Below are 22,510 nucleotides of genomic sequence, written 5' to 3' on the forward strand. Positions count from 1 at the left end.
TCTGTGTGTTTGCACACCTTAGCCCATCCTCAAAAGTACCCTCTTAATTCTTCATCCTTTATGGACCAGCAAATGTCTCTCTTCGCTGTTAGTGACACTCTTCTTTACCACTCTGTTCTGCAATAAAACAGTCTCTGTGTCCTACAAGAAAGTAGGGCTCAGGTAACCCAAGGCCGAGCGAGCATTGTGCTGAGCCTATTTCACTTGCTCGTCTCATTAAACTTTGCTCATCGCCAGTGAGTGAGTCAGTCAGCATTTACTGAGCACTTCCTGTGTGCCAGACACTTCTCTAGGATCCAGAGTCTAGAGCAGTGAACTGGGATATTGGCTTCCAAGAACCGATGTTCTAGTGTAGGAGACAGTGAATAGGCAAACCAATAAAAATAAGTAGGCTAAGTCCAGTGTCCTGCTAGTGCATTCAGGAAAGGAAAGTGTTCATGGGTGACTGTGGGAGTCGCTTGGACTAGGGTGATCAAAGAGGAGGTGACATTGAGTTTGAAAAATAAGAAGGAAACAGCAATGCAAAAAATATCTGGGGGTAGGTGGGGGCGAAGAGGAAGAACAGAGGCAGAGTCCTAAGATTCCAGCTGGGAGCAAAGCAGCATGTCCCCAGGAAGGGAGATGTCAAGCGTGAGCGGGGTGGAGAGGAGGAAAGGGAGGGTGAGAGGCAGGCAGGACTGGACCGTGTAGGCCTCCCAGACCCGGAGTAAGGGGTTTGGATCCTATTCTGGATGCAATGAGAAATGACTGCGACATTTTAAACAGAGGAAGGCCATCATGGGCTCACATTTTAGATAGAAAAGAAAAGTCATATTTATTTGATACTTCTCATAGCGTTTTTTGTTTGTTTGTTTTTTAATGTCTTACATCACCAACTGGATATGCATAATCCCTTAAAGGAAAGGCTCTGGGGTTATATTCTGCTGTATCCCTTCACTATAGCACAACAACACAGCTTTGTAAACTGAGGCAGATCAGTACTTAGCTTCTCAGTCATAGTGGCTGTACACACTGCATTGAGTCAGTCCACAGATGGGGGCACTGGTTCTCTGCAGTCAGGGTGGGCGTTTTATCCTTGCAGCAACCTATCTTTTTAGGGCAGGGGCTCCCAAACACTAGGTTATACCTGCCTGAGGCCATGTGAGAGAATAAGGATGATGTAGGGTTTTTTTCCACCAAACTAAATTTATTCAGTTTTTCTGTTTGGATATTTGGACTTTCTAAATACGGCAGAGTGGCTGTTATCCAGGAGTTCTTAAGTCAGCACATAAAGTGGAATTCTTTTATGTTCCAAATTACCTGTGAATAACAGTGATCCCTGCTAATGTTTAGTGGCGGTTTCTTATGTGCCAAGACTCCTTTTAAATCTTTTATTTGTACAGTCTTTCATCTCATATTCCTGGCATCCCCATGAGGTCCATCCAGTTATCATGCTGATTTCACAGGTGAGGGAATTGAGGCCCAGAGAAGTTACTTTATTTGTCTGGGATCACACAGCTAGTAAGTGATTAGTTGGAGATTTTTATTTTAATGTTTTCAAGTTATACTCATTATACTCCTGAGGATAAGCAAACTGTGCCTTCCTGTGTTTTGATCACACCAGAGTATTTTCACTGCGGGAGGTCCCAGTGGGATCTCCAATACTACTTAAATTGTCATCTGGTGATGACAAAAGTCACTTAGGTAAGTGCTCAAATGGTATGATCCCATGATATTTTAGATATAAGCTTTTGAAATTGTAGTACTAGGCTTTTCTTTTTCTTTGTCTTTAGGATTAAAACGAATCTACTTTCTTTCTCCAAAAATGCTTTTGGACATTTTTGCTGGTTAATTCCCAGGTCTGGGAACTACTATTTTCAAGAACTTTCTTCCTCGGTTTTGTGATTAGCCTGGTCTCATACCCTGGTTCCAGGGAAATTGTGACTGTTTTTTAAATAGGACATCGGGAAGCTCAGGAAGTAGGGGACACTATATTTACATATATTTTGATGCACATTTGTTTGGGTTGTGAGAAACATAGCTCTGTAGTAATACTGTGTAAACAAGGCAGAAGAATCGGCTGTGACAAATGCAGGTGCATGTTCCTCCAGATTGTTTTTAAAAATGGGAGCTTAACTTTACATTAAAGTTATATGATTGACAGGTGATTCTACCCTGTACTAATACTATTGGAAATGCATTCTTTATAGAAAATTGCATAAGCATACTAAAGTTAAAAGTCAAATTTAAGTACTGTAATAATGTATAAACTACATAAAATAAATCTATCATTTTTAAAGAAGAAAAACTTCAAGCTGAATAGATAAGTAACAATTTAAATCTTAAATTCTCTTAAAAACTATCAATAAAGGATTTAACCCTGCACCCCCAAATTTTATTTTGTAGGTGATCACATTCCTTTCCGTGAAGATAGGTGTATTGGTCCGTTTCTGTTGCTTGTGACAGAAATAGCTGAAACTGGGTAACTTGTAGAGAAACAATATTTATTGCTTACAGATTTGGAGACTGGGAAGTCCAAAGTCCAGGGAAGTCATCTGATGAGGTGACTCTACAGCAGTGCAGGATGTCACATGGTGAGAATGGTGGAGCAGAGAGAGCTAACGCCTCACTCCTTTTAAAGCCCTCGGAACCATGCCTGTGACCACCATTAAACCATTATCACAGGGCATGGTCTTCTCAATCTCATCACCTCTTCAGGGCTACACCTACCTACCTACCTACCTTCCTTCCTTCCTTTCTGTTTTTCTGTCTTTGTCTTTCTTTTCTTCCTCTCTCCCTTCCCACTTGTAAGTGAGGACGTGCGGTATTTTTCTTTCTGTGCCTGACTTATTTCACTTAACATAATTTTCTCCAAGCTCATCCATGTTGCTGTGAATGGCAGAGTTTCTTCTTTTTTGTGGTTGAGTTATATTACATTGTGTGTATATACCACCCTCTCACAAGGCCTCCCCCTTTAATCACCATAATAAGATTTCCCACCCTGAACAGTTAATAGTGGGGATTAAGCTTCAATGAGTTTGGGGGGACATTCAATCTACAGCAATAGGAATTCTGATAGATATGATTTCAGACAAAAAAGCTTGTCAGTGCTTTATTATATGTATATATGTGTGTGTACATACATACATACACATGCACACATACCCTCGAGCAATTAAATCGTCCATATGTAACCCTTTCAAATCAAGTAGTTTGATGCACGTCTTATACTATAAATTGAAGAAAATAATGTTGTGGCTGGAATATATGATTTATGTAGGGTTTGGGGTGCATCAGGGTACACATTTTAGCCAGCCTTGTAAACTTATCTAAGGAATTTATAGTTGAACCTATAGACAGTTGGATACATCCATGGTCTTTGAGCAGGTAAGTGGTAGCTTACCTTGTAATTTTAAGGGAAAACATGGATGTGTGCATGTGTGTCTGAGTGAGAGAGAAAGAGAGAGAGAGAGAGAACTCCTTTAAAGGTGTTTTCATTCCCAGTTGGTGGGCTTTACTGAAAATCAGCAAGGCAAATCAGCAAATATAGTTTGCTCTGCACACACACGGTGGTTGTCCTCTGAATTGCTCCTCCTAAAAAAACTTCTTGTTTTCAGATTTCTTTCTGCTATTTGTGGTTCCCTGAAAAAGCCTTTGTAGCAGAGATTTCTCCTCCTGCCTTGATGTTCCAGTCGACGCCTCGGGGTTGGACAGCAGGCCACCTTGTTCCAAGCTGGGCTTCCATGAGGCTTCCCTTGGCTTGTGACTCTGCTTTCCCCATTTCAAGTCAGCGTCCAGCAACATGGGGCCCCAGACTTATTCACCATATGTCTTCCTGGTGTAAACCTGGTTGGATTTGTTTTATGAGGCTTTTCTGTTTTGAGGAGAATTGTGCGTGAAGTTAGTGAAACCAGTGACTTTGCTCATAGAACTATGTACCCATTTGAGTGAAGCTGAAAGTTAAGACACTAACTGCAGCCTTGTCCTTGAACCTCCAGGGATAGATGTTAGTCCTATCTTTTTTTTTTTTAATTCCCTTGCTAATAAGGAAATTATTATTAGCAAGGGAATTAAAAAATAGTCCACCTAGATAGGATGGAGAGAGTAAGTGCTTTTGTTTAATGCGTTCTTTCGTTTTCAGCTCCCCGTGGATCACAAGGGGCTCCCCACTAAGTCTGTAAATGCACTTGCTCATGGGCTGCCTTTGGGGACCCCGAGCTCTCTGATCCAAGTGGCCTTGTTGTGCTCCCCTAAAGTCAGTTGCAATTTGTCCTAAACTTGTTCATGCTACTTGTTGTAGTTTCATAGTAACAATACTTCTCATCTAAACTGCTAAAATAGGAATGCCGAGTGGAAGGGTTGTTTGACAAGTGGAAGGCTTTGGAAAGACTTAATGAAGGCTTCACTTAAAAAAGTTGCTAATAACTAAGGTGTGGATGAGAACAGTGATAGGGGAGGGAGTGCACTGGGGGATATAGGAGAATTCTGTCTTCAGAGCTTCACAGATGTCTTGAAGGTTGTAGGTGATGCGTTATGGGTGTGATTCATACAAGAAAGATCATGAGAAACTCCAACATCAGACTTGTATGTGTTTTTAAGTTAAAACAAAACTTTATTTTCTGATTATTTTATTTCATTTCATTCTTCATTTCTGAGCTGGCCAACTACGACTTCAGATCGCAGCAGTTAAGAGGACTTGTTCTGTAATCCTTTCTGGTGATTCCTGAACCACGTGTAGGGGAGGAGGCACAGAAGGTAGAAAGCCCGGGAGCACAGGATGTTTGCTGGGACACCACAGCGTAGAACAGCTACATCACGAAGTCTGAGATGCGTAGGTACAGAAGGGCCAGATCACAGGGCGACTCGCGTCTCAGGCACAAGAGTGTAGATTTGGAACGTTGGGTAGAAGGATGCGGAGAGGAACAAGAGGCCACCAGAAAGAAGGGTTGCCCCAGCATACGGAGACAGGGAGGGACACTGACTTGGATGAGTTTCTACTTGGCATATCCAGGTAGGACTGCCAAGTGTGGCTGGTGAAAATCCTGGATTCTGAATAGTGGGTCCCCACCGCAGGATCATTCAACCCCTCCGGTACGTAGTCTATTTGGTGTGATTCTGCTTGAGGATGTGAGAGCCCTGAATAGTGCCAGTGCTCTTGGTTGTCTAGGAAAAGCTTCCTGTTGTAATGGTGTGAGTCTTGAGTATGCGACCACAATATGATTATATAGGACTGGGTGTCCGTTATGATGTAAATACAGTGTAACGTATAGTGTAGAGTGGAGTGGGAGAGCCTTGGAATCTCCCTTTCCGGGTTCGGTTCCTAGCTCTACCACTTACTGTCTCTAACTCACAAAGCCACACACTCTACATCTGCAAAATGGAGAAAATAATACCCACTTCATAAGGGTGGTTGTGAGGGTAAATGAAGCCGTCTCTGTAACAATCTTAGTATAACATCTAAGCACACGATAAGCAGTTATTTTTAAAATACTACATGTATTTTTAAGCGGAAAAAATAGGGTCATAATGACATTGCAATGAATTAAGGTAATTGTCAAACAGTTGCTAGGCCCATAAATATTGTGAGTTTGTATCGTGGAGTCTAGGTTTGTTATCTGAGGATTTCAGTGGCTATTTTCTCATTTAGAATCATACAAAGAAAATCAGTTGTTTTCAGAATAGACCATCGAGCACTAAATATATTAATATAATTTTCATACATCTCTGAAACATCCCTGCTCCCCAATAACATTGAAGAAGGAGTCTCAATTTTCTAGAATTCTTGCAGTTCAGATCATCACTTCTGAGAAGTCTTCCTACCAGCAAAACATGTGGAAAGGTAAAATGCAGAGTGGAATTTAGGCCTTTTATTTTTTTCTTTTTAAATTTGAGACTGTTCTGAGTATGCAAACTTACACACAGCTGCTCCCAGCAAAACGCTATAATTTATTGAGGAACACTGAATTGCAGAACCTTTCTTCCCCACACACCCCTCATCAAAAAAAAAAAAAAAAAAAAAAAAAAAAATCAACAGCTTGACTGAGCTTAAATAACTGACTTTTCATATTCTTTCACGGTACACAAAGGGCTAATCCTGAAGCTACTTGAGCCACCAATGCAGGCTGTGGCTGAGACCACCTCTGAATTTGTCATTCTCTCCTCCCCACACACAAAACACATTGACTGCAGCTTTATGAAGTGAAAATACCCAAGAGAAAGAAAATGTGAGGGAGGTGTCCTCCGTCATTTCTTCTGGGGGGTGCGGGGGAGTGAGAAAAAGCTGCTGCATCTGGATATTGAGAACAGAGCCAGCCTGAGACTCGGGTATAATAGGTGGGGTCACTCGCTTTTGTAGAAGCCAGAGAGTGGAACTGCCCCGACTTGTCTCAGTACCACTGACCCTTGCATTTCATTGTGCCGAGATGTCAGGGAAAGTGTGTAGAAAGCACACCGAACAATGACTTTGTCATTTTGAGATTTCTATGGTTCATTCACCCCTTCCCCCCACTCCCAGCCTCAAATCCCCATGGGACAAAAGAGGTAGTTAGTTAGGTTGCCTGGCCCTCATTTGAAAGATCTCTGTTTTACTGACTCTTTAAAAGCAAACTCATCCATTTTAACCAAATCACATTGTTGTCATGCTTTCAAAGTCAACAAAGGAGCTTTAGGCAGTGCATTTACAAGGATGGAATCGTCTGTGAAAATGCCAGCCCTAGAGATAATGATTCATGCCAACTGCCAAGTTAAAGTGGGTTTCCTTGTTAATACACAGGGAAGTTGACGATATGAATTACTGGAAATACTTACCAACCCTTGACCCTCAGGTTTCTGAGATCAGGGTGATAGGATTCACACAGGCCCACGCCTACGATTTCTTTACCTTTCTTTTTTGTAATGAAAGATGAGAGGGTTGGGTTTTTTCCAGTGTGATGGATGGTTTGTACACTCAGAGAGCGTCACTGTCCACATCGGCGTGGTGACAGTTAATCACCAGGGACCCTCCCAGGCTTCCCAGGCTGGCAACCAGTGTTCCAATTTGTCCCAGCATGTGTGTTTCAATGATAATGTTTGTAGTTTAACAAGAAGCTAATTAAGACCTAAAGGAAAAAATAAGGATCACATTTTTATCAAGCCTGGTGGTGGTCTACAGAGCATAGAACTTTACATTCTGGCATTGTTGGATGATGTCCATTGCAAAACAGTAGTGGCCGTTCACAGTGCTTTCTGTCCCTGCCATCTTCTTGCATCCTTAGTAATGATAAAATGGACAGTTGTTATGAGGGAGAGGAAAATCGATGAATATTTGCTTATTTGGGGACCTGCAGAGTCTCCATATGCTATTTTTGATTACAGTTTTGTCTATGTACCTAATGAGTTTTCTTGATGAGATGAACAAGACAGGGTCAGGCTGGTGAACTTCCCTCAGTTTTATCAAAATCTTTACTTGCTGTTTTAGGTGTGGATATATCCCTTCAATCTGATGTGGAACATGGTTAATTATAGTCTATACTGTCTTGTGGTTGTCTCCTGCTTATGAGGTTCATGACTCACTTGTTTCTCGAAGCCCTTATTCTGGGTTCATTGATTTAGTGTTCTCTGATTGTCATCTGCATTGAGTCACAAAGCAGATAGTATAGCTTGAGCATCATGGCAGAGGGCCACCACCCCATGGGACATATGTCAAACATGGCTCACAACCATTTTGATCTAAGGACACAGGCAGGTTACACTTAGCCCTCCCATGTTCCCCCTTCTCCACGCTCAGTGCACCCAAGGAAATCAAATCACCTCTCGTCATGGCTGTGTATTTATACATTGCCCAACACCTGCCTGAGCATGACCAAAGGGAGGGGAACGGAATTCTGGTGTCATAATTTTTTTTTTTTACCCTATCAATATTTTTATTGAGGTATAGTTTACTTACAGTAAAATAAACATTTTTTTAGTTTGATGAGTCCACCTAAAATGAGATATACAACATTTCCGTCACCTCAGAAAGTCTCCCTTGCCCCTCTGCAGTCAGTTTACAGACCTCCACACCTCTCCCAGATTTCTGTCAAGACAGGTTAGTTGTCCTGTTTTTGAATGGAATGAATACAGTACATATTTTTCTGTGGCTGGATTCTTTTGCTCAACATACTGTTTTGAGTTCCATGTATGTTTTAGTGGTTCGTTTCTTTTTAAATTTTTTTCTGAGTTATATTCCATCATATGAAGATATCACAATTTATTTATCTGTTCTCTTGCTGATGGACATTTTGGTTGTTCCCACATTTTAGTAATGAATTTTCTCGTACAAGTGTTTATGTGTACATATGTTTTCATTCCTCTCGGATAAAATATCTAGGAATAGAATTGCTGGGTCATAAGTTATGTATGTGTTTATTTTAAAAAACAAAAAGCTACCACAAGGTTTTTCAAAATGATTGTACCATTTTACACATTCACCAGCAATATACGAGACTTCCAGTTGTTCCACTTCCTTGGCAACATTTAGTATTGTCAGTCTTTTTGAGTTTAGCCTTTCTAGTGGGTAAAGTTGATTTCATTGTGGTTTTGATTTGTGTTTCCCTGATGATTAATGATATTGAGCTCTTTTCATGAATGCTTAATGGCCATTCAGATATCTTCTTTTGTGAAATACTGGTTCAGATCTCTTGATGATTTTTTAACAATCTTGTCATTGTTGATTTATAGGAACTTATATATATTTGTATATGTATATGTACGAATATGTGTGTGTGTGTGTGTGTGTTTAATACTAGTGATTGGTGAATATTTTTTCCAGTCTGTGGCTTGCCTTTTTTAATTTTTAATGGTATCTTTTGGTGAGTAGTTTTTAATTTTGATGAGGTTCAGTGTTTACCCTTTTTTCCCCCTTGTGTAGTTCATGTTTTTTATATCTGAAGAAATCTTTGTATATCCTAAGGGGTGTGAAGAGACTATCTTATTCTACCTTTTTAAAAATTGATGCATTTTGCATTAATGTTGACATGTGGAATGAGGAATTAGTTGTTGAGGTTTTTTTTCCCCCCCAGTTATTCTAGCCATGCTTGTTAAAAAGACTTATGCATTGACTTGACTTGGCACATTGGTTGAAAATCAGTTGACTGTATGTGAGCAATAACTTTGTACACTTTATTTTGTTTCACTGATTTGTCTATCCCTGTACCAATACCACAGTGTCTTGGTTACTGTATGTTTTAGTAAGACTTGAAATCCAGTGGTTTATGTCCTCTATACTTCTTTGTCAATATTATTTTGTGTGTTCTAGATCCTTTAAATTTTAGAATCAACTTGTCAATTTCTTTTTTAAAAAAAACCTGCTGGGATTTTTATTAATATTGCCTTTTAGCTATAGATCAATTTGGGGAGTCTGAATCTTAACAATATTTAATCTTTAAATTATCAACATAATATATCCCTTAAAGAAGACTTACTTAAGTCTTCTTTAATATCTCTCAGAAATGTTTTATAGTTTTAACATAGACATCTTACACTCCTCTGAGTAAATTTATTGCTGAGTATTTGATGCTTTCTTTCTTTTTTAAAGAAAATTCATACAAGTATTCATTCAGCATCCTGAATGCTTTGCTTAGAAATTTCTTCTGCCAAATACCCTCATTCATAACTTTTAAGTAACATATTCCTTAAAACTTTTGGGCATGAACAGAATGCAACCAAATTCTTTGCAACTCTGTAACTAGGGTGACTCTTGCTCCAATTTTCAATAAGCTTTTCCTCATTTCTATCTGATACCTCCTCAGAAGGGCCTTTACTATTCATGCTTCTATCAGCATTCTGGTCACTACCATTTAACCAGTCTCTGAGAAGTTCCACACTTTCCCTTGTTTTCTTGTCTTCTAAGCTTTCACCAGAATCTAAGCTTTTCTGCCCTGCTCCTCCAAGTTCTTCTAGCCTCTGCCCATTTTGGAGGGTGAGAAGTCCATAGTCCAGGAGGGGTGCATCTGGTGAGGGCCTTGTTCTTGGTGGTGACTCCCCACAACAACACAGGGTGTCACAAGAGCTTTCTGATTCTCTTTATGGGATTGTTTTTTAACATTTTCCAGTTGTTTGTTACTAGTATATAAAAATATAATTGATTTATGAATATTGACATTGGGTCATTGAACTTGATGAATTCACTTTGCATTTCTCGGAGTTATTTGTTTGTCTGAATTCTGTAGAATTTTCTACATACACAATCATGTCAGCTGCAAATAATGACAGTTTTACTTCTTTCTTTCCAAAAGTTATAACTTTTCTTGACTTGTTGCCATGACTAGAGCCATTCAACAATGTTGTGTAGAAGTGGTAAGACCTTCTTTTATTCTTAAGGAAAAACTTTTAATATTTTCCCATTAAGAAGGATGTTAACTAGTTTTTTTTTGTTGTTTTTTTGTTTTTCCCAGGAGATATCTACTATCAGATTGAAAACATTTCCTTTAATTTCTAATTTGCTGATAATTAAATATCTATATATGTTTTAATCAAGAATAGATGTTGAATTTTTACAGATTTTTTTTTCTGTGTCTCTTCAAATAATCATATGATTATTCCTTTTTAGTCTTTTAATGTGGTGAATTATATTGGTTGATATTTGTGGGTAAAATTAACCTTGATAAACTTCACCTGTTCATGATGTAGCATTTTTATTTTTTTTATTATTATTATTTTTTATATTGCTTTTTTTTTTTTTTTTTAATTTTATTTTGTCGATATACATTGTAGCTGATTAATGCTCCCCATCACCAAAACCTCCCTCCCTTCTCCCTCCCCCCCTCCCCCCCAACCATGTCCTTTCTGTTTGTTTGTTGTATCAACTTCAAATAATTGTGGTTGTTATATCTTCTCCCCCCCCCCCCGGTTTGTGTGTGTATGTGTGTATGTGTGTGTGTGAATTTATATATTAATTTTTAGCTCCCACCAATAAGTGAGAACATGTGGTATTTCTCTTTCTGTGCCTGACTTGTTTCACTTAATATAATTCTCTCGAGGTCCATCCATGTTGTTGCAAATGGCAGTATTTCATTCGTTTTTATAGCTGAGTAGTATTCCATTGTGTAGATGTACCACATTTTCCGTATCCACTCATCTGATGATGGGCATTTGGGCTGGTTCCAACTCTTGGCTATTGTAAAGAGTGCTGCGATGAACATTGGGGAACAGGTATACCTTCGACTTGATGATTTCCATTCCTCTGGGTATATTCCCAACAGTGGGATGGCTGGGTCGTATGGTAGATCTATTTGCAATTGTTTAAGGAACCTCCATACTATTTTCCATAGAGGCTGCACCATTTTGCAGTCCCACCAACAATGTATGAGAGTTCCTTTTTCTCCGCAGCCTCGCCAGCATTTATCGTTCATAGTCTTTTGGATTTTAGCCATCCTAACTGGGGTTAGATGGTATCTCAATGTGGTTTTGATTTGCATTTCCCGGATGCTGAGTGATGTTGAGCATTTTTTCATATGTCTGTTGGCCATTTGGATATCTTCCTTAGAGAAATGCCTACTTAGCTCTTTTGCCCATTTTTTAATTGGGTTGCTTGTTTTCTTCTTGTAAAGTTGTTTGAGTTCCTTATATATTCTGGATATTAATCCTTTGTCAGATGTATATTTTGCAAATATTTTCTCCCACTCTGTTGGTTGTCTTTTAACTCTTTTAATTGTTTCTTTTGCTGTGCAGAAGCTTTTTAGTTTGATATAATCCCATTTGTTTATTTTTCCTTTGGTTGCCCGTGCTTTTGGGGTCGTATTCATGAAGTCTGTGCCCAGTCCTATTTCCTGAAGTGTTTCCCCTATGTTTTCTTTAAGAAGTTTTATTGTCTCAGGGTGTATATTTAAATCCTTAATCCATTTTGAGTGGATTTTAGTATATGGTGAGAGGTATGGATCTAGTTTCATTCTCCTGCATAACGATATCCAGTTATCCCAGCACCACTTGCTGAAGAGGCAGTCCCTTCCCCAGTGAATAGGCTTGGTGCCTTTGTCAAAGATCAGATGGCAGTAAGTGTGAGGGTTGATTTCTGGATTCTCTATTCTATTCCATTGGTCAGTGTGTCTGTTTTTATGCCAGTACCATACTGTTTTGGTTATTATAGCTTTGTAGTATAGCTTAAAGTCAGGTAGTGTTATGCCTCCAGCTTTATTTTTTTTGCTGAGCATTGCTTTGGCTATTCGTGGTCTTTTATTGTTCCATATAAATGTCTGAATAGTTTTTTCCATTTCTGAGAAAAATGTCTTTGGAATTTTGATGGGGATTGCATTGAATTTGTATATCACTTTGGGTAGTATGGACATTTTCACTATGTTGATTCTTCCAATCCAAGAGCATGGGATATCTTTCCATCTTCTTGTATCCTCTCTAATTTCTCTCAGCAGTGGTTTGTAGTTCTCATGATAGAGATTTTTCACCTCCTTGGTTAACTCAATTCCTAAGTATTTTATTTTTTTGGTGGCTATTGTAAATGGGCAGGCTTTCTTGATTTCTCGTTCTGCATGTTCACTATTGGAGAAAAGAAATGCTACTGATTTTTGTGTGTTGATTTTGTATCCTGCTACTGTGCTGAAATCATTTATCAATTCCAGCAGTTTTTTTGTAGAGGTTTTAGGCTGTTCGATATATAGGATCATGTCATCTGCAAACAGGGACAGTTTGACTTCATCTTTTCCAATCTGGATGCCCTTTATTTCCTTCTCTTCTCTGATTGCTCTGGCTAGTACTTCCAACACTATGTTGAATAGGAGTGGTGAGAGTGGGCATCCTTGTCTAGTGCCTGTTCTTAAAGGAAAAGCTTTCAGCTTTTCCCCATTCAGGATGATATTGGCAGTGGGTTTGGCATATATGGCTTTAATTATGTTGAGATACTTTCCCTCTATACCTAACTTATAGAGGGTCTTTGTCATGAATGAGTGCTGAACTTTATCAAATGCTTTTTCAGCATCTATAGAGATGATCATATGGTCCTTGTGTTTGAGTTTATTAATATGGTGTATCACATTTATTGATTTGCGTATGTTGAACCAACCTTGCATCCCTGGGATGAATCCCACTTGATCGTGATGAATAATTTTTCGTATGTGTTGCTGTATTCTGTTTGCTAGTATTTTAGTGAGGATTTTTGCATCTATATTCATCAAGGATATCGGCCTGTAGTTTTCTTTTTTGGTTATATCTTTACCTGGTTTTGGTATCAGGATGATGTTTGCTTCATAGAATGAGTTTGGGAGATTTGCGTCCGTTTCGATCTTTTGGAATAGTTTGTAAAGAATCGGTGTCAATTCCTCTTTGAATGTTTGGTAAAATTCTGCTGTGAATCCATCTGGTCCTGGGCTTTTCTTTGTTGGGAGCCTTCTGATAACAGCTTCAATCTCCTTTATTGTTATTGGTCTGTTCAAATTTTCTACGTCTTCACGGTTCAGTTTTGGGAGCTTGTGTGTGTCCAGAAATTTATCCATTTCCTCCAGATTTTCAAATTTGTTGGCGTATAGTTGTTTATAGTAGTCTCGAATGATTCCTTGTATTTCAGATGAATCAGTTGTAATATCGCCTTTTTCATTTCTAATTTTTGTTATTTGAGTCTTCTCTCTTCTTTTTTTTGTTAGCCATGCTAATGGTTTGTCAATTTTATTTATCTTTTCAAAAAACCAACTTTTTGATTCGTTGATCTTTTGAATTGTTTTTTGGTTTTCAATTTCATTCAGTTCTGCTCTGATCTTAATGATTTCTTTCCGTCTGCTAACTTTAGGATTGGATTGTTCTTGTTTTTCTAGTTCTTTAAGGTGAAGTGTTAGGTTGTTCACTTGCCATCTTTCCATTCTTCTGAAGTGAGCATTTAATGCAATAAATTTTCCCCTCAATACTGCTTTTGCAGTATCCCACAGGTTTTGGTATGATGTATCATTGTTTTCATTAGTTTCAATAAACTTTTTGATTTCCTGCTTGATTTCTTCTTGGACCCATATGTCATTAAGTAGAATGCTGTTTAATTTCCATGTGTTTGTATAGTTTCCAGAGTTTTGTTTGTTATTAATTTCTAGTTTTAATCCATTGTGGTCTGAGAAGATACATGGGATAATTCCAATTTTTTTGAATTTATTGAGACTTGATTTGTGACCTAATATGTGATCTATCTTGGAGAATGATCCATGTGCTGATGAGAAGAATGAATATTCTGAGGTTGTTGGGTGGAATGTTCTGTAGATATCTGCCAATTCCAATTGGTCTAGAGTCTTGTTTAGATCTTGTGTTTCTCTACTGATTCTTTGCCTAGATGATCTGTCTAATATTGACAGTGGAGTGTTCAGGTCCCCTGCTATTATGGTATTAGTGTCTATTTCCTTCTTTAGGTCTAATAGAGTTTGTTTTATAAATCTGGCTGCTCCAACATTGGGTGCGTACATATTTATGATTGTTATGTCTTCTTGATGGATCAGTCCTTTTATCATTAAGTAGTGTCCCTCATTGTCTCTTTTTATGGTTTTTAGTTTAAAGTCTATTTTGTCAGATATAAGAATAGCCACTCCAGCTCGTTTTTCTTTTCTGTTTGCATGGTAAATCTTTTTCCATCCTTTTACTCTTAGTCTGTGTGAATCTTTATGGGTGAGGTGGGTCTCTTGTAGGCAGCATATAGTTGGGTCCTGCTTTTTGATCCAGTCAGCCAGTCTGTGTCTTTTAATTGGGGAATTTAAGCCTTTAACATTAAGAGTTGTTATTGAAAGGTGTTGATTTATTCTTAGCATTTTATTGGTTGTTTGGTTGTCTTAGGTGTCTTTTGTTCCTTGCTTTCTGATTTACTGTTTGGTTTCTTTGTTTGTTGGTTCCTTAGGTTGTAGATAGTGTTTTTGTTAGCTTGTTTTCTCTTCATGAATGCCATTTTTATTGTACTAGCGGGTTTAGATTTTTCTTAGGTTTTTATGGCAGTGGTAGTTATTTTTCAGGAACCAAACCCAGTACTCCCTTGAGGATTTCTTGTAAGGGTGGTCTTGTGGTAGTGAACTCCCGCAGTTGATATTTGTGGGTAAAATTAACCTTGATAAACTTCACCTGTTCATGATGTAGCATTTTTAAAAAATGTATTGTTGTATTCTATTTGTTGATATTTTGTCAAGAATTTTGTATCTATTTATGAAGGATATTGGTCTGTAATTTGCTTTTCTTGTAATATTTTGTCAACTTTTGGCGTCAGAGTTACACTGACCTTATCAAAAAAGAGTTGAGAAATATTTCTTCCTTGTGATGTTCAGTTTTATGTGTCAACTTGTCTAGGCTACATTCCCCGTTAGCAATCAAACAATAACCTAGGTGTTGCTGTGAAGGTATTTTATAGATGTGACTAACCTAGGTGTTGCTGTGAAGGTATTTTATAGATGTGATTAAAGTCCATAATCAGTTGATTTTTAAGGAAGGAAGATTATTTTAGATAATCTGGGTGAGCCCAATTCAGTCAGTCAAAAGGCCTTAAGAGCTGAGCCTTCCCGGCAGAAAAAGAAATTCTGTCTGTGAAAAATAGGTTCAGCTCCTGGCCAAGTTCCTGCCTGCCCTATCCCACAGTCAGCTGTATGGATTTTGAGCTTGCCTAGACTGCCTCCAAAATCACATGAGCCAATTTCTGCCGTTAAGTCTCTTAATATTTGTCTTGTACTGGTTCTGTTTCTCTCATGGCCCTAACTGGTACACTTCTCTGTTTTCTGAAAGAAAATTAAAAGAGTTTATATGATTGGTATTAGTTCTTTCTTAAATGTTTCACAGAATTCACCAGTGAAAATCTGTGTAGGCCTGGAATTTTCTTAGTGGGAATGTTTCTGATAATACATTATTTGCTTTTCTAGATATAGGACAATTTGGATTTTCTGTTTCTTCATATGTCTGTTTTTATAAATTGTGGTTTTCAATAAAGTTTTTATTTCATCTTCACTGAAGAATCTTTTGGCATACAATTGTTCCTAATAACCCCATATTTGTCCATTTAATGTCTATATGACCTGTAGTGAAATTTCTTCTTTTGTTCCTGACACTGATAACTTATGATTCTCTTTCTTTCTCACTCCTCCTCTTAATCAGTTTAGCTGGGAGTTTAATCAATTTTGATAATTTTTACAATGAACTCATGTTTGACGTTGTTAATTTTCTCTGTAGATTGTGGATTTCCTATTTTATTGATTTCTAGTCATATTTATTATTTTTAATATTGGTTTCTAGTTTTAATTTGTCTTTCTTTCTTTAGCTTAAAAATGACTATTAGACCATTCTTCATTTTAGTTTTTTCTAATATAGGCATTTAAAGCTATAAATTCCTCTTTAAACATTTTTTGTCATGTTGGTTTTCATTATCTTCAGATTACAATTTTTTTTAGTTGACTTTTTGATGTAATTTTTTTAGTAATGAGTTACTAAGGAGTGTATGACTTCATTTCCAAAGACTTGGGGATTTTCTAAATAACTTATTGATTCCTAATTAACCTGGTTGTAGTCAGAGAAAATATTTTGTAAGATTTCAAGTCTTTGAAATTTACTGAGACTTTTTTTATGGCCCAGCATTCAGTCTACCTTGTTGAATATCTCCTGTGCACTTGAAAAAAAAAAGAATGTGTGTTCTGTTGCTTTTGGGTATGTGGTTCTAAAAATGACAGGTCAAGTAGTTTTATAGTGTCCAAATCTTGAGCATCTTTACTAAGTTTCTGTCTACTGTTCTGTCAGACACTGAGAGAGGGGTGTTAAAATCTCCAGTTATGGCTATCAGTTTAGATTTTTCTCTCTGTTTAGTTCTGCCATTATTTGCATTACAGTTTTAAAATCTCTTTTATTACATGCATGCATATTTAAGACTTATGTCTTCTCAATAAATTGACCTTTTACCAGTAAGAAATGTCTATGTTTATTATATCCTCTTTTTAATGTCTGTGGAACCTCTCATGTTATCCCCTTGTAATTCCTGATTTTCTCCTTTTTACTTTTTTCCTTGATTAGTCCTGGCAGAAGTTTATTCATTTCCTCAGTGTTTTCAAAGAACCAAGCTTTGGGTTTGTTAATTTTTCTCCTTGGAAGTATTCTATTTTATTAATGTCTACTTTTTTCCCAATTTCCATTCTTCTCATAATATAGTTTAATATGCTATTCTATCTTAAGGTAGATTTTTAGACCCTTCACTTTAAGTTTTTCCTTTTTAAAAAATATGTTAAAGCTATAAATTCACCTTTCAACACAGCTTTAGTTGCAGCCCTCAAATTTTAATATTATTAGATTTTCATTTTCTTTTATAAAAATATTGTCTAATTTTATTGTAATTTCTTTAAACCAGGTTTTATATAAAAGTGTATTGATGAATTTCCAAACATTTAGTGATTTTCTACTTACCTTGTTACATCTTGTTAAATCCACTTATGTCAAAATACATTCTGTGTAATTTCTGTACCTTGAAGTTTGTTGATACTTGCTTTATGGCATAGTATATATGCACTTGAAAAGGATATATTATGCAGTTACTGGCTATAGTATTGTAGCCATTAGGACAGGTTTGTTAATTACGCTTTCAAATCTTCTATATCTCTATTGATTTTTACCTGCCTATTCTATCAGTTATTGAGATAAGTGGGTTAAAATTTCCCACTGCAAGTGTGGATTTGTCTGTTTCTCCTGAATTTTGTCAGATTTTGCTTTATCCATTTTAGAGCTATGTTTTTAGGTTCATATATATTTAGATCCTTTATCTCTAGGAATCCTTCCTAAGGTAAAGTTTCTGTGTTTATAGTGGTGGAGACAGATAACCTTTCTTTTGGTTAGTGTTTCCAGGGTACCGTTTTCCAAACTTTCATTTCCACCTTCATGTGCCTTTATTTTTAAGGTGTGTCTTTTAAAAGTAGCACTGAAAAACAAAAAAAAAAGGTTGAAAGGAAGCACTTGATCAATGAAATATGCTGAATACAAAGGAGGAAAATGTGCACCGCGTCTTCCTAATGCCTTCTATTGTATTGGTAAACAGATTATAACCCAAACACCTTCACTCTTCAGTGGAGTTAGCTGTGACTCAGGATTAAGAGCTAATTGAAGATGACACAGGTCTCAGAGCTGGTGTGGATGGATGTGAAAAGATCAGATTAGCCAAATGAGGGATGAAAAGAGTGATTAGTGTATCCCAAGGAAAGGACAAGTTTTGAAAAGCATAATCTTACAGAACGTTTGTATAGAACTTGTACAAATAAGACATACCAACATTCCATAAAGTTCTAATTTAACAGAGTTAACGAAGTTAGGTGAGGTCAGAAGAAAAGATGATAAAAGAGAGACCTCCCAAGGTGGGGTCTTATAAAGGTAATAGACTTGGGAACCAGAGATGACCTCTGAACTCCCTGAAGCAGGCAAGGTGTCATATTAGCATGTAGCTCACACCTGCCAAATTAATGCTGTTGCTAAGTCAGTAGTAAGAGTTAGGAGCTTGCATTTTAGAGCCTTCCATATTTTTCCCTTTGCTTCTGTTTATCCTGTAATTGAAGGGTCATGAGTATGATTTGATAGGAATTACATTTTTATTTCTTAATACTTTTAGAGGTTTGTATGGTCTGTTCAACATTTCAGAGCCTCCGTAAGAATCCTGGATTAGCCAACGGCACAATCTGTTGTGATAGTCATTTCATTGAGAGGTAATTTTTTATCTTATGTGTTTCCAAAATAAATAGATAGAAGAATCTCTTCTACACCCACATCAGTAAACAGCTTACCTATCAAAAACTAGGTATCAAGTTTTTTTTCTCTCTCTAAATCAGAAGAAAGTCTTGCCATGTTTTCTTGCCAAGTAGTGAGTCCTGCATTGTTTTTTTCACTTAAGTCATATTTTCTGCAAAGTCAATAATAGTTTAAGCCAATCTGGATGATTTGTACTTATCATGCCTAGGAACAGAATTCTTAAGAGTCTGACTGACAGCAGAATTAAAAGCTTTCCAGTTCCTCTGAGATGTTAGCAATCTTAATGATCCCGATTTTACTTTTTAATGCCAGGAACAAATAATAAAAGTACTGTCAACTGATTCAGTGGCCTTATGATTAAATACATATTTCACTTTGTGCCTAAAACAAGTACGAGAGAGAGAGTTCAAATAAGAAATGGGGGTGAGCCAAAAGTATGGATGGCATATTTATTTGCATGAAATAAGAAGAATACATTTTTACTGCTGTTTATAGAAAACATGTTCTTTGGCACAAACTTCACAAAGACTAGCAGGAACAGAATCCCGTGGAATTAAGTTTAAAGTAAATTGGGGGTGGATACCTAGGAATTCCTATAGGACTATAAGCAGTTTGGTAGTTAAATGCCAAACAGGCAAATAGGTCCTCGTGTTTAAAATTGTGCTTATGAAAAGAATATGTTAAAATCTATAATATTAAGATACAATATTAACTCTAGTGGAAGGGACTTCCAGGGGAAATTTTATGTTTTTTTACCACCATTTAAATACAGGTATTGAACATGTAAAATAATTAACTCTCATCTTGCATCCTGAAGTTTTTATATATTTATTAAAATTAAATTTGGCTTTTTTTTTTTTCCTTCTAAGTCGTTTTGCTTAGAAGAAACTCATCTTTCTTATGCAACTTTTTCTTTTACTCAAACAATTTAATTCTTAAATCAACATATGTCAGTATGTTCTATTAGCAAGCATTTTAATACCTTTTTCATGGTCAGCTCTCCTTTGTAAGCTGAACGGGCCATTATTCCTTAAGTAGCTGGGAGTCTAGGACAGGTCACCTCATAGGAGAGGTCAGATACAACCATAGGAAATCCAACAAAAGTATAATATGCGGAGAAAGGGAGAAATATATTAAAAAGGGGCTATTTAGTTATTAATTTTTAAAAATATAAATCATATGTATATGGTATACAGTATCATAAGGGGATTATAAGAACAAGGTTGGGGTCAGAATGACTGAGTTATCTGCTTCTGGGCAGTTACTTAACCTCTCTGAGCCTCAGTTTCCTTCTTTGCAAATGTAGATGATAATCCCTTCTACTTAGATTTGACGTGAGAATGAAGTTAGATGATGCATGTGAAATTCTTAAGAGGTTGAACATAAGACAAGCCTCATGAAATGTTATCTATTTTTGGTATTTGAAAGGGCAGGGCAATTGTACTTTTCTTTGGTTGTCAACTAGATATAGAAAACTGTGAAGTTTCTTCATTATAATGGGGACATTTGCCAGATGCACTAGCAATACAGCAGTTTCTTTTTTTTCTCATTTTTTTTTTTTTAGTGGGCAGTTTTTTAAGCAAATCAATTAACATTTTCTCTAAGCATGATTTTTTCCTTTTCTTTATTGCTTTTGCATACCTCATTAACAATTCATTTAAATGTAAGTGTCAGAAACAGCTGCTCACAGGGACAGCATCCTTTCTGGGGATGAGGTGATCATTTGATATCCCTTCCCTAGTGGTGGTGACTAAGGCCCTCTATCTTAGTCTTCCTGACATCCAAATCAGGATGCTGGCTTACACCAAGAAGGCCAGCCTGCAGTGGACACAGTCTAATTTCCTGGGATTCACTAGTATACAAAATCTAGCTTTTGTATTGCCTTTGATAGTAACACCTAGTTCATGGTGCAATGCCTAGAAAATATCAGATTGATCTTAACTTTTGAAACATTGACTCCAGTAAGAAGGCATTTGATTCGATTTTGTTGATTCAGAGGTCCACCACCTTTTCCCTAGTATCCCAGAAATGCTGAGCAATCAGTATCTCTTCACTAAGAAGGAGCAAGACTTGAAACAGAGAAAAGATATGGAATAAGAAAAGAAACATCTTTAAAAATGTTGAGTTACTTCCTTTTCCCTTGGGTTAGCAGTCTTTGGGATGCCTAGAGTTGGGGAAAAAATATAGAGAGGACAGAAATTGTAGTAGGCATGAGGTTTATTGGTTATCTTATGTCAAAAGTGCATATTCAAACAAGAGAGACCTTAGGCACGGTAGCCAGAGAAAAGTCACAGTCATTTTGGTACTTGTGACATCGTTGCTGTGTTTAGGAAACAATGGCACCTGCTCTGGCATGTCCTTGGATAGCACCAGGCTGTTCCAGTGGTCAGAAGGAGCTACCTCTCAGGGTCCTACCCCATGCTAGTTTTAAGACTCTTTGGGCCCATAAATCTGTTGCACCATCCCTCCTCCTGGCATCAAGAGCACATCAAAGGATAATAATAATAATGGTGATTAGAGCTTCTACTTGTTAAGCATGAACTATACAAAGCACTTTGTATACATTATCTCATTTAATTCCTATCACCATCTTTTTAGGTTGTTGATATATTCTACTTTTTACTAGGATTCAAAGAGGTATAAAGTATTGCCCTTCTTGTTTAATATTTAAGAGACCCGGCCCAGAATCCTATCAGAAGATTTGATACAAGTCTAATGGAATGTCCCCTCTTGGTCTGGGTTGTCATTCTCTGAAAACTATAGAATTACTACAAATTGTGAAAACTCAAGTGAAAGACTTCATCTAAGAATTGTATTGTTCATGTGGATCTGTAGAATTTGGGCAGAATTCCCAGTTGGCATGCCAGCATATCAAAATAATGATTCCCCCCAAATCTCGGGAGCATCAGGGCTTGGGTCAGTTGCTCCAGGCTAAAGTGTTTTTGCCTTACACACATCATAGTCTCAGTATGCCACGCATGACATGACACAGGTACAGAAGCACTGGCGAAGCGGGGTGGGTGGTCACATGGCCTTGGAATCCAATGAGATGGGTGAGTTATTATGTATGTAGCTTGGGTTAGGCTCCCTGGAACTCCTGGGAATCTGGAAGCAAGAGATGAGATTGTTTTCAAGGAAGGAATGTTTATCACATATCAGAATCTTTTGGTTTTTTTCTCCCTTCAGAGTTTAGTTTTAATGTATATACAGGTAATTAAAAAAAAAAAAAAAAGCAAAACACCTTTTAGACGTTGTAAGCTGTTCCCTTGTTTTCAAAACTCTTCTTCAGATTTCAAGAAATATAAAAAATTTGTTTTATCACATTTCTCTTGTCTATTTTTTTATTGGACATGTTGATGAACTCTGAAATTTTTAAAGTAATTTATAGGAAAAATTAAAGACAAATTATGAGACCTAAGTAAGTCAGACTTTTTTTTCCTGGCCAATATAGATTTTGTTTTTTTAAAATTTTATAAAAAGTCTACTGGGGGCAAGCTTAAATACAGTGGTTAATTATGTGGGCTCCCCAGCTCCATGACTGGTGCTGTGTAATCTTGATCAAGTTACTTTGCTTCTCCCTGTCTCAGTGTCTCCATCTGTAAACTGAGGTAATACTAGTACTTCATAGGGGTATTGTAGGTTTAAATGAGTGGATACATATGGCAAATTTAATATACACAATCAGCAGTCAGTAAATGTTAACTATGGATAGAAAACTAAGAAAGAGGACTCTCCATTTCCAAAGGTAAAGATTTAAATTATTTCCTTCTTTTCTGAGCACCGAGTTTGCTATTAGCCTCTTCTTTATCCCATGCAATAGTGAAGGCTTCTGGATTCCTCATTGTGT

At 37.1% G+C, this 22,510-nt stretch overlaps 1 protein-coding gene across 2 annotated transcripts in view; it reads left to right on the forward strand.

Moving 5' to 3' along the window:
* The window catches only part of ABCC4 (ATP binding cassette subfamily C member 4 (PEL blood group)), a 248,960-nt gene that overhangs the window by 170,419 nt on the left and 56,031 nt on the right, over nt 1-22,510 (forward strand). The gene's annotated exons all lie outside the window — the stretch shown is intronic.

Source organism: Cynocephalus volans, chromosome 7, assembly GCF_027409185.1.
Source record: "Cynocephalus volans isolate mCynVol1 chromosome 7, mCynVol1.pri, whole genome shotgun sequence".
Classification (NCBI taxonomy): domain Eukaryota; kingdom Metazoa; phylum Chordata; class Mammalia; order Dermoptera; family Cynocephalidae; genus Cynocephalus; species Cynocephalus volans.